This window comes from Salvelinus sp. IW2-2015, linkage group LG22 (assembly GCF_002910315.2).
Source record: "Salvelinus sp. IW2-2015 linkage group LG22, ASM291031v2, whole genome shotgun sequence".
In the NCBI taxonomy this organism is placed as follows: domain Eukaryota; kingdom Metazoa; phylum Chordata; class Actinopteri; order Salmoniformes; family Salmonidae; genus Salvelinus; species Salvelinus sp. IW2-2015.
In genome coordinates this window covers 26,867,737-26,876,799 of record NC_036862.1, presented here as the reverse complement: position 1 = coordinate 26,876,799, position 9,063 = coordinate 26,867,737, and positions in this window count along the sequence as shown.

Below are 9,063 nucleotides of genomic sequence, written 5' to 3'. Positions count from 1 at the left end.
GGAGGAGAGGGAGAGAGGGAGAGAGGAGAGAGTATCCAGATACGTGTGGAGACAGCTTTCTCTGTCATGTACTTTACTCGCAAAGAATAGTATCTTGGAGTTGACACTGGTTAGGTAAGCAATAGCATGTTTTTTTTCTCACTTTAACCTTAGAGGCAAGCTATATAAGGATGTATGAAGACAAACAAATTATTTTACATATGAACGGCCTAAAAAATTTCTTCTCCCCCAGCCCACAATCACCTCCGGTATCGATACAGTTCAAGGGAGGAAGCTAATATTGTTGCGCCGCCAGCTATGTGTTGGAGACTGTACCCATATCACGGCCGGTAAGTGTCAAGAATGTTGCATCAAGTTGAAGGCAAGATTTTGGACGATTTCATTTGTCAGGAGTGAATGTACAACTAGTTTCCAAGTCAGACATTTTCGAGTTTCCTAGTTCCGACTAGTACGTGAAGACAGAGCAGTGGCACCTGTACACGACCTGTATTACGGATTCTAAAGCCAAATTAAGAAAAAAATATTTACCGTTTTTTGTGATACGGTAGCTTTGCCACTCAGTACTGGCTTTCTGATTCGCTTGCCAGTACAGCGTCCATGGCATCGACCATGATGGTGGATAATAACTCCGGCGGTCGGAACCGTTTGCCTTAATTTCTTTGAGCTCTCTGTCAGCTTGGTGCTTAAAAGCTAGTGAGGGAGATATGAGTCTCCAGCTTCAGTGATTTTTGCAGTTCGTTCCAGTCATTGGCAGCAGAGAACTGGAAGGAAAGGCGGCCAAATAGGGATTGGCTTTGGGGGTGACCAGTGAGATATACCTGCTGGAGTGCATGCTACGAGTGGTAGTGCTATGGTGACCAGTGAGCTGAGATAAGTCGTGGCTTTACCTAGCAGAGACTTTGTAGATGACCTAGAGCCAGTGGGTTGGTGACGGGTATGAAGCGAGGGCAGCCAACGAGAGCGTACAGGTCGCAATGGTGGGTAGTATATGGGGCTTTGGTGACAAAACGGATGCCCTGTTGATAGACTGCATCCAATTTGTTGAGTAGTGTTCGAGGCTATTTTATAAATGACATTGCCAAAGTTGAGGATAAGTAGGTGGTCAAGTTTTACAAGGGTATGTTTGGCAGCATGAGTGAAGGATGCTTTGTTGTGAAATAGGAAGCCAGATTCTAGATTTAATTCTGGATTGGAGATGCTTAATGTGAGTCTGGAAGGAGAGTTTCCAGCCTAACCAGACACCCTAGTTTTTGTAGTTGTCCACATATTCTAAGTCAGAACCGTCCAGAGTAGTGATGCTGGACGGGCGGCCGGTGCGGAGCTGTGATCGGTTGAAGATCATGACATTTAGTTTTACTTTGCATTTACGAGCATTTGGAGGCCACGGAAAGAGAGTAGTATGGCATTGAAGCTCGTCTGGAGGTTAGTTAACACAGTTCCAAAGAAGGGCCGGAAGTAATACAGAAGGTGTCTCTGCGTAGAGGTGGATCAGAGAGTCACCAGCAGCAAGAGAGACTGTCACGCCCTGGCCTTAGTATTCTTTGTTTTCTTAATTATTTTGGTTAGGTCAGGGTGTGACATGGGGAATGTATGTGGTTTTTGTAGTGTCTAGGGTGGTTGTAAGGTTTAGGGGGTTTATTAGAGTAGTTTGGGTTTATGTTTAGTATAATAGTCTAGCTGTGTCTATGGTTGAGTGTAGGTATCTAGGAAAGTCTATGGTTGCCTAAATTGGGTCTCAATTAGAGACAGCTGGTTATATGTTGTCTCTGATTGGGAGCCATATTTAAGGCAACCATAGGCTTTAGCTGTTTGTGGGGAATTGTCTATGTTGAACGTTGTAGCCTGTGTGTGTGCACTACGTTTATAGCTTCACGGTCGTTTGTTGTTTTTGTATAGTTTGTAATAGTGTTTCCGTTTCATGTTCATCTTCGTAGTAAAATAAAAGAAGATGGCTTATTTTCCACATGCTGCGTTTTGGTCCGTCTCTCCTCCACACGATCGTGACAGCGACATCATTGATGTATACAGAGAAAAGAGTCGGCCTGAGAATTGAACCCTGTGGCACCCCCATAGAGACTGCCAGAGGTCCGGACAACAGGCCCTCCGATTTGACACACTGAACTCTATCAGAGAAGTAGTTGGTGAACCAGGCGAGGCAATCATTTGAGAAACCAAGGCTGTTGAGTCTGCCAATAAGAATGTGGTGATTGACAGAGTCGAAAGCCTTGGCCAGGTCGATGAATACGGCTGCACAGTAATGTCTCTTATCGATGGCGGTTATGATATCGTTTACGACCTTGAACGTGGTTGAGTTGCACCCATGACAAGCTCTGAAACCAGATTGCATAGCGGAGAAGGTAAGGTGGGATTCGAAATGGTCGGTAATCTGTTAGTTAACTTGGCTTTCGAAGACCTTAGAAAGGCAGGGTAGGATAGATATAGGTCTGTAGCAGTTTGGGTCTAGAGTGTCTCCCCCTTTGAAGAGGGGGATGACTGCAGCAGCTTTCCAATGTTTGGGAATCTCAGACGATACGAAAGAGAGGTTGAACAGGCTGGTAGTAGGGTTGCAACAATTTCAGCAGATAATTTTAGAAAGAGAGGGTCCAGATTGTCTAGCCAGCTGATTTGTAGGGTCAAGATTTTGCAGCTCTTTCAGAACATCAGCAATCTGGATTTGGGTGAAGGAGAAATGGGGAGGCTTGGGCGTTGCTGTGGGGAGTGCAGGGCTGTTGACCGGGGTAGGGAAGCCAGGTGGAAAGCATGGCCAGCTGTAGAAAATGCTTATTGAAATTCTCAATTATCGTGGATTTATCGGTGGTGACAGTGTTCCTAGCCTCAGTGCAGTGGGCAGCTGGGAGGAGGTGTCTTATTCTCCATGGACTTTACAGTGTCCCAGAACTGTTTTGAGTTTGTGCTACAGGATCCACATTCTGCTTGAAAAAGCTAGCCTTAGCTTTTCCTAACTGCCTGTGTATATTGGTTTCCTAACTTCCCTGAATAGTTGCATGTCACGGGGCTATTCAATGCTAATGCAGTACGCCACTGGATGTTTTTGTGCTGGTCAAGGGCAGTCAGGTCTGGAGAGAACCAAGGCTATATCTGTTCTGGTTCTACATTTTTTGAAAGGGGCATGCTTATTTAAAATGGTGAGGAAGGACATTTAAAGAATGACCAGGCATCCTCTACTGACGGGATGAAGTCAATATCCTTTCAGGATACCCGGGTCAGGTCGATTAGAAAGGCCTGCTCGCTGAAGAGTTTTTGGGAGCGTTTGACAGTGATGAGGGGTGGTCGTTTGACCGCAGACCCGTTACGGATGTAGGCAATGTGTCACGACTCCGAACGAAGGTGACTCCCCTTCCCGTTCGGGTGGCGCTCGGCGGTCGTCGTGCCGGGCCTACTAGCTGCCACTGATTCTTTTCTCCCCTCCTTATGTGTTTATTGGTTACACCTGTGTTGAGGTGATTGTAATTAGTTGGGCTTTATTAGTCAGCCAGCCTGCCCGTTTCTTTGTTGCGGGATTGATCATTTTGTACCTTGGTATCGGGAGTAGACGAACGTATTGTTTATTCGTTCGTAGAGTGTATTGGACTGTTTTTTCGTCCCCCGTGTATGGGGCATTTGTTTGTACACCAGTGTTTTGTGGGGGGGCCGTTGTTTACCGTGTGTGCATTAAAAGCACTATATTAAACTCTCTGTTGTTCCTGCGCCTGACTTCACACTCCCGACACCCAGAGCGTTACAGAATCCCGCACCCCGAAAATGGAGTCAGCAGGAGCAGCGGCCAACCCTCTCCCATCGATGGAGGAACGGGTTCTCCACCATACCACCGTCCTCCATCGGATCGGCCATGGATCAAATGATGGAGAGAATGGACCGATGGGAGAGGAGTGGGCTCCTCTCTCCACCTTCGGCTCCCCCAGCTCAGGACTCTCCATCCCCCGGCTCCAGCGCGCTCCGTCTTACGCTCCCGAGGGATTATGATGGAGCGGTGGCGGGGTGCCAGGGGTTCTTACTCCAACTGGAACTGTACCTGGCCACCGTTAGACCCACTCCCTCGGGAGCGGAGAGGGTGAGTGTCCTCGTCTCCTGCCTAACGGGTCGTGCTCTGGAGTGGGCGAACGCAGTCTGGAATGGCCCAGACTCAGCGAAGGAGCACTACCCAGAGTTTACCCGCCGTTTTCGTGCCGTGTTTGACCACCCCCCAGAGGGCCGAGCGGCGGGAGAACGACTATTTTGATTGATTGATCCATCTCAGGCAGGAGAAGAGGAGCGCCCAGGATTACGCGCTGGAGTTCCGGACCTTGGTCGCGGGATCGGGGTGGAACGACAGGGCCCTTATTGACCACTACCGGTGTAGTCTCCGGGAGGACGTCCGCAGGGAGCTAGCGTGTCAGGACACCGCTCTTTCCCTTGATGAGCTAATTGACATGTCCATCCGACTGGACAATCTGCTGGCTGCCCGCGGGCGTTCGGAGAGGGTCCTGTGCGTTCCACCACCCAGCACCTCGGCTCCCATTCCGATGGAGTTGGGAGGGACCGCGCCGAGGGGTATCGGAGGAGGAGGCCCCCCCTGCACCAGCTGTGGTCGGAGAGGACACACGGCCGATCGGTGCTGGGATGGCAGGCGGAACACTTCTAGTCGAGATGGCAGGTGGAACACTTCTCGATCACCCCAGGTGAGTCCGCACCAAACTCACCCAGAACCCGCTGTTGGTCACATGTTTGTCTTGATTTTTTCCCTTAAATTTTCCCCCTCTTCCCAGCATAGGGCGCTAGTCGATTCAGGTGCAGCTGGGAACTTTATGGATCGCGGACTCGCCCGTAAGTTGGGCGTTCCGCTTGTGCCGATAGATTCTCCCTTTCCCGTGCACTCCCTAGATAGCCGGCCATTAGGGTCAGGGGTGGTCAGGCCACAGTTCCACTGGACATGGTGACGCAGGGGAATCATAGGGAGCGTATCAGTCTCTATATTATTGATTCGCCTGCGTTTCCAGTGGTGCTGGGAATTCCCTGGCTGGCCCGGCACAATCCCAGTATTTCGTGGAGACAGGGGGTTCTCCAGGGGTGGTCAGAGGAGTGTTCTGGAAGGTGTCTGGGAGTTTCCATCGGTGCCACGTCGGTGGAGAGTCCAGACCAGGGTTCCACGGTGTGCATTCCCCCAGAGTATGCCGATTTGGCAATCGCTTTCAGTAAAAAGAAAGCGACGAAATTACCACCCCATCGACCGGGAAGGGATTGTGCGATAGATCTCCAGGTAAACGCTGCGCTTCCCAAGAGTCACGTGTACCCCTTGTCCCAAGAGGAGACGTTGGCTATGGAGACATATGTCACGGAGTCTCTGGGACAGAGGTACATTCGGCCCTCCATCTCACCCGTCTCCTCGAGTTTCTTTTTTGTGAAGAAAAAGGAGGGAGGTTTGCATCCGTGTATTGATTATAGAGGTCTAAATGCCATCACAGTGAGGTTTAGTTACCCACTACCTCTCATCGCTACGGCGGTGGAATCATTTCACGGAGCGCAGTTCTTTACAAAACTGGACCTCAGGAGCGTGTACAGTCTGGTGCGTATTCGGAAAGGAGACGAGTGGAAAACCGCATTTAATACCACATTGGGCCACTATGAGTACCGTGTCATGCCGTATGGGTTAAAGAATGCTCCAGCCGTTTTCCAATCCTTTGTAGACGAGATTCTCAGGGACCTGCACGTGCAGGGCGTGGTTGTGTATATCGATGACATTCTGATCTACTCAGCTACTCACGCCGCGCATGTATCTCTGGTACGCAAGGTGCTTGGTAGACTGCTGGAGCATGACCTATACGTCAAGGCTGAGAAGTGTGTGTTCTCCAAATGAGCCGTCTCCTTCCTGGGTTATCGCATTTCCACCTCGGGGGTGGTGGTGGAGAGTGACCGCATTAAGGCCGTGCGTAATTGGCCGACTCCGACCACGGTAAAAGAGGTGCAGCGGTTTTTGGGTTTTGCCAACTACTACCGGAGATTTATCCGGGGTTTTGGCCARGTAGCGGCTCCCATTACCTCACTGCTAAAGGGGGGCCCGGTGCGGTTGCGGTGGTCAGCAGCGGCGGACGGAGCTTTCAACAGGTTGAAGGCGCTGTTCACGGATGCACCCGTGTTGGCGCATCCGGACCCCTCTCTAGCATTCATAGTGGTGGTGGACGCATCCGAGGCTGGGGCCGGTGCCGTGCTATCACAGCGCTCGGGTACGCCACCAAAACTCCGCCCCTGCGCTTTCTTCTCTAGGAAGCTCAGCACAGCGGAGCGTAACTATGATGTGGGGGACCGGGAGTTGTTAGCGGTGGTCAGGGCTCTGAAGGTGTGGAGACACTGGCTTGAGGGGGCTAAGCACCCCTTTCTCATCTGGACCGACCACCAGAATCTGGAGTATATTCGGGCAGCTAGGAGACTGAACCCACGTCAAGCAAGGTGGGCCATGTTCTTCACCCGGTTCCGGTTTACGTTATCCTATAGACCCATCCTATATGTTTATTCGTTCGTAGAGTGTATTGGACTGTTTTTTCGCCCCCCGTGTATGGGGCATTTGTTTGTACACCCAGTGTTTTCGTGGGGCCGTTGTTTACCGTGTGTGCATTAAAAGCACTATATTAAACTCTCTGTTGTTCCTGCGCCTGACTTCACACTCCCGACACCCAGAGCGTTACACAATGAGGCAGTGATTGCTGAAATCTTGGTTGAAAACAGCAGAGGTGTATTTCGAGGGTAAGTTGGTTAGGAGGGTCCCCGTGTTATCTATGAGGGTGCCCGTGTTTACGGATTTGGGGTTGTACCTGGTGGGTTCATTGATAATTTGTGTGAGATTGAGGGCATCAAGCTTAGATTGTAGGATGGCTGGGGTGTTAAGCATGTCCCAGTTTAGGTCAACTAGCAGCACGAGCTTTGAAGATAGATGGGGGGAAATCAGTTCACATATGGTGTCCAGGGCACAGCTGGGGCAGAGGGTGGTCTATAGAAAGCGGCAACGGTGAAAGACTTATTTCTGGAAAGGTGGATTTTTAGAAGTAGAAGCTCGAATTGTTTGGGTACAGACCTGGATAGTAAGACAGAACTCTGCAGGTTATCTCTGCAGTAGATTGCAACACCGCCCCCTTTGGCAGTTCTATCTTGTCGGAAAATGTTATAGTTAGGGATGGAAATGTACCGTTTATTGGGATGTTGAAGAGATCAAAAATATTCCTGGAGTGATTGATGCACGTCAGTTGAATCTGTGTGGTGAATTAAGAAAAAGTGAAGAGTATCTGTTCTATTGTTTTTTGATTGTTTATTGTCTCTCCCTACTCAAGTGCAGTTAGGGTATATTAACTACAGAGTCAGGTCATTTATCCCAAGACCAATGCAGTGTGATAATTTTAAAGCTTTTGGTCATGTTTCAGGTGTTTGCAGAAGGGAGAAGCTGAGATGTCCAAGTTGTGGGAAAAAATCATATACTGTGTTATAAAAGTGATGCAAATGTGACATGTTGCAATTGTGGTGGGAACCATGAAGCCACGTCTTTCGATTGCTCCACAAAGGTGAAAGAGAATGAGGTGGCCAAAGTCGGGGCTTTTAAGAGCATTTCATATGCAGCAGCTGTTAAAAGGGTTGAGGGTTTGAACTGTGCACCTGAAGAGTCCATGGTGATGGACAGGCCTTCACCGCAGGCTGTAGGGGTTGCCTTTCATCAGCAGGATCCTGACATTTGAAAGATTAAGAAGGTGGACTTTGTGGCCTTTATAGCTATGGTGATTTAATGGCACTGCCAAGGTGGAGAGAAGGTCCAGCCATACCACCCTCTCAGGCCCTAGTGCCTGAGAAGTGAGATATGGAGATTTGAAAGAAGGAAGAAGTGGGAGATTTGTTTTGTCAATGTACTATTTTTATTTGGGTGGATTAAGTTAGTTTCCCAATTACGTATGGATTTTCTTTTTTACCTTGTTTTCGTTTCAACCCGTGCAGTTGGTGGTGGCAAGACACCTTTTGGGGTTGTAGTACGCTATAAAAGGAGGTCGGGAAGACAAGAGGAAGGAGCGGGACGGAAAATTGCAGAAACTGAGGTTTTGTTTGAAACTGCTAGTGAGTCGCGTGAAACTAATAGTACAGAAAGTGAGTGGGTTAGAGTGGCGAAGAAAAAGGGAAATGAGAAGTAAAACTATGTTGGAAAATAGGAAACCACTAGACTCGTTTTTGGTCGGAGTCAGGGTTTTGGATCGATGCTACTTGGGAAATCTGTTTTAAAGTCTCCAGGAAAATCTGGAATGTGTTGGAAGAAAGTGTGGAGTCGATGAGAGTCACAAGAAGAATTTTTATTTGAATTTTTTGTGTGTCTGCGGAGCAGAAGAAGCGTGTGTTAAGACAAAAAATATATCGGATTGGATTGTTTCCTGCGTGGATTTTCGTAGCATGGCGCCTGTCAAGGGGGTTATTTCTGGGGTGGCACGAAAAGTAAAGGCAGAGCATATAACTGAAGACATCGATGGAGTGGTTGGTACACGTCGATTGACCTGTATGGTGGACGGAGAAAAGAAGTTCACTTCATCTATGCTACTGTTCTTTGATGAAGAGTCTCCCCCTTCTCATGTAAAGTTAGGATTCATGAGATACGCCCCTTCAGTGTCATAAATGTAAAATATTTGGTCATGTGTCAAGTGTGTGCAGAAGGGAAGAATATCATATGCCAGATGAAGGGAAATGCTGCAACTGTGGAGGTGAACATGCACCTGAATTCTTGGGAGTGCCCTGTAAGGAGAATGAGGTGGCAAGGGTATGCAGTGTCCAGCGTGTCTCCTATCTGGAGGCGGTGAGAAAATGGAAAGGAACGAGTGGCGGGTAAGAAGCAATGATAGTAGAACCACCACGACCAGTGAATGTTTCTCATCAACCGAGGGATAGTGAATTGCTACATGTTAAAAAAGTGGACTTTGTTTTGTTTATTGTAATGGTCATAAACTGTACAGCACAAGCGGGGAAGAAGTCTTAGAAAATTGGAATCGTGAATGATGCAGAATGTTTTTTGGGTCTTTTTGATTTCACTGCCGGGTCGGTGCAAGA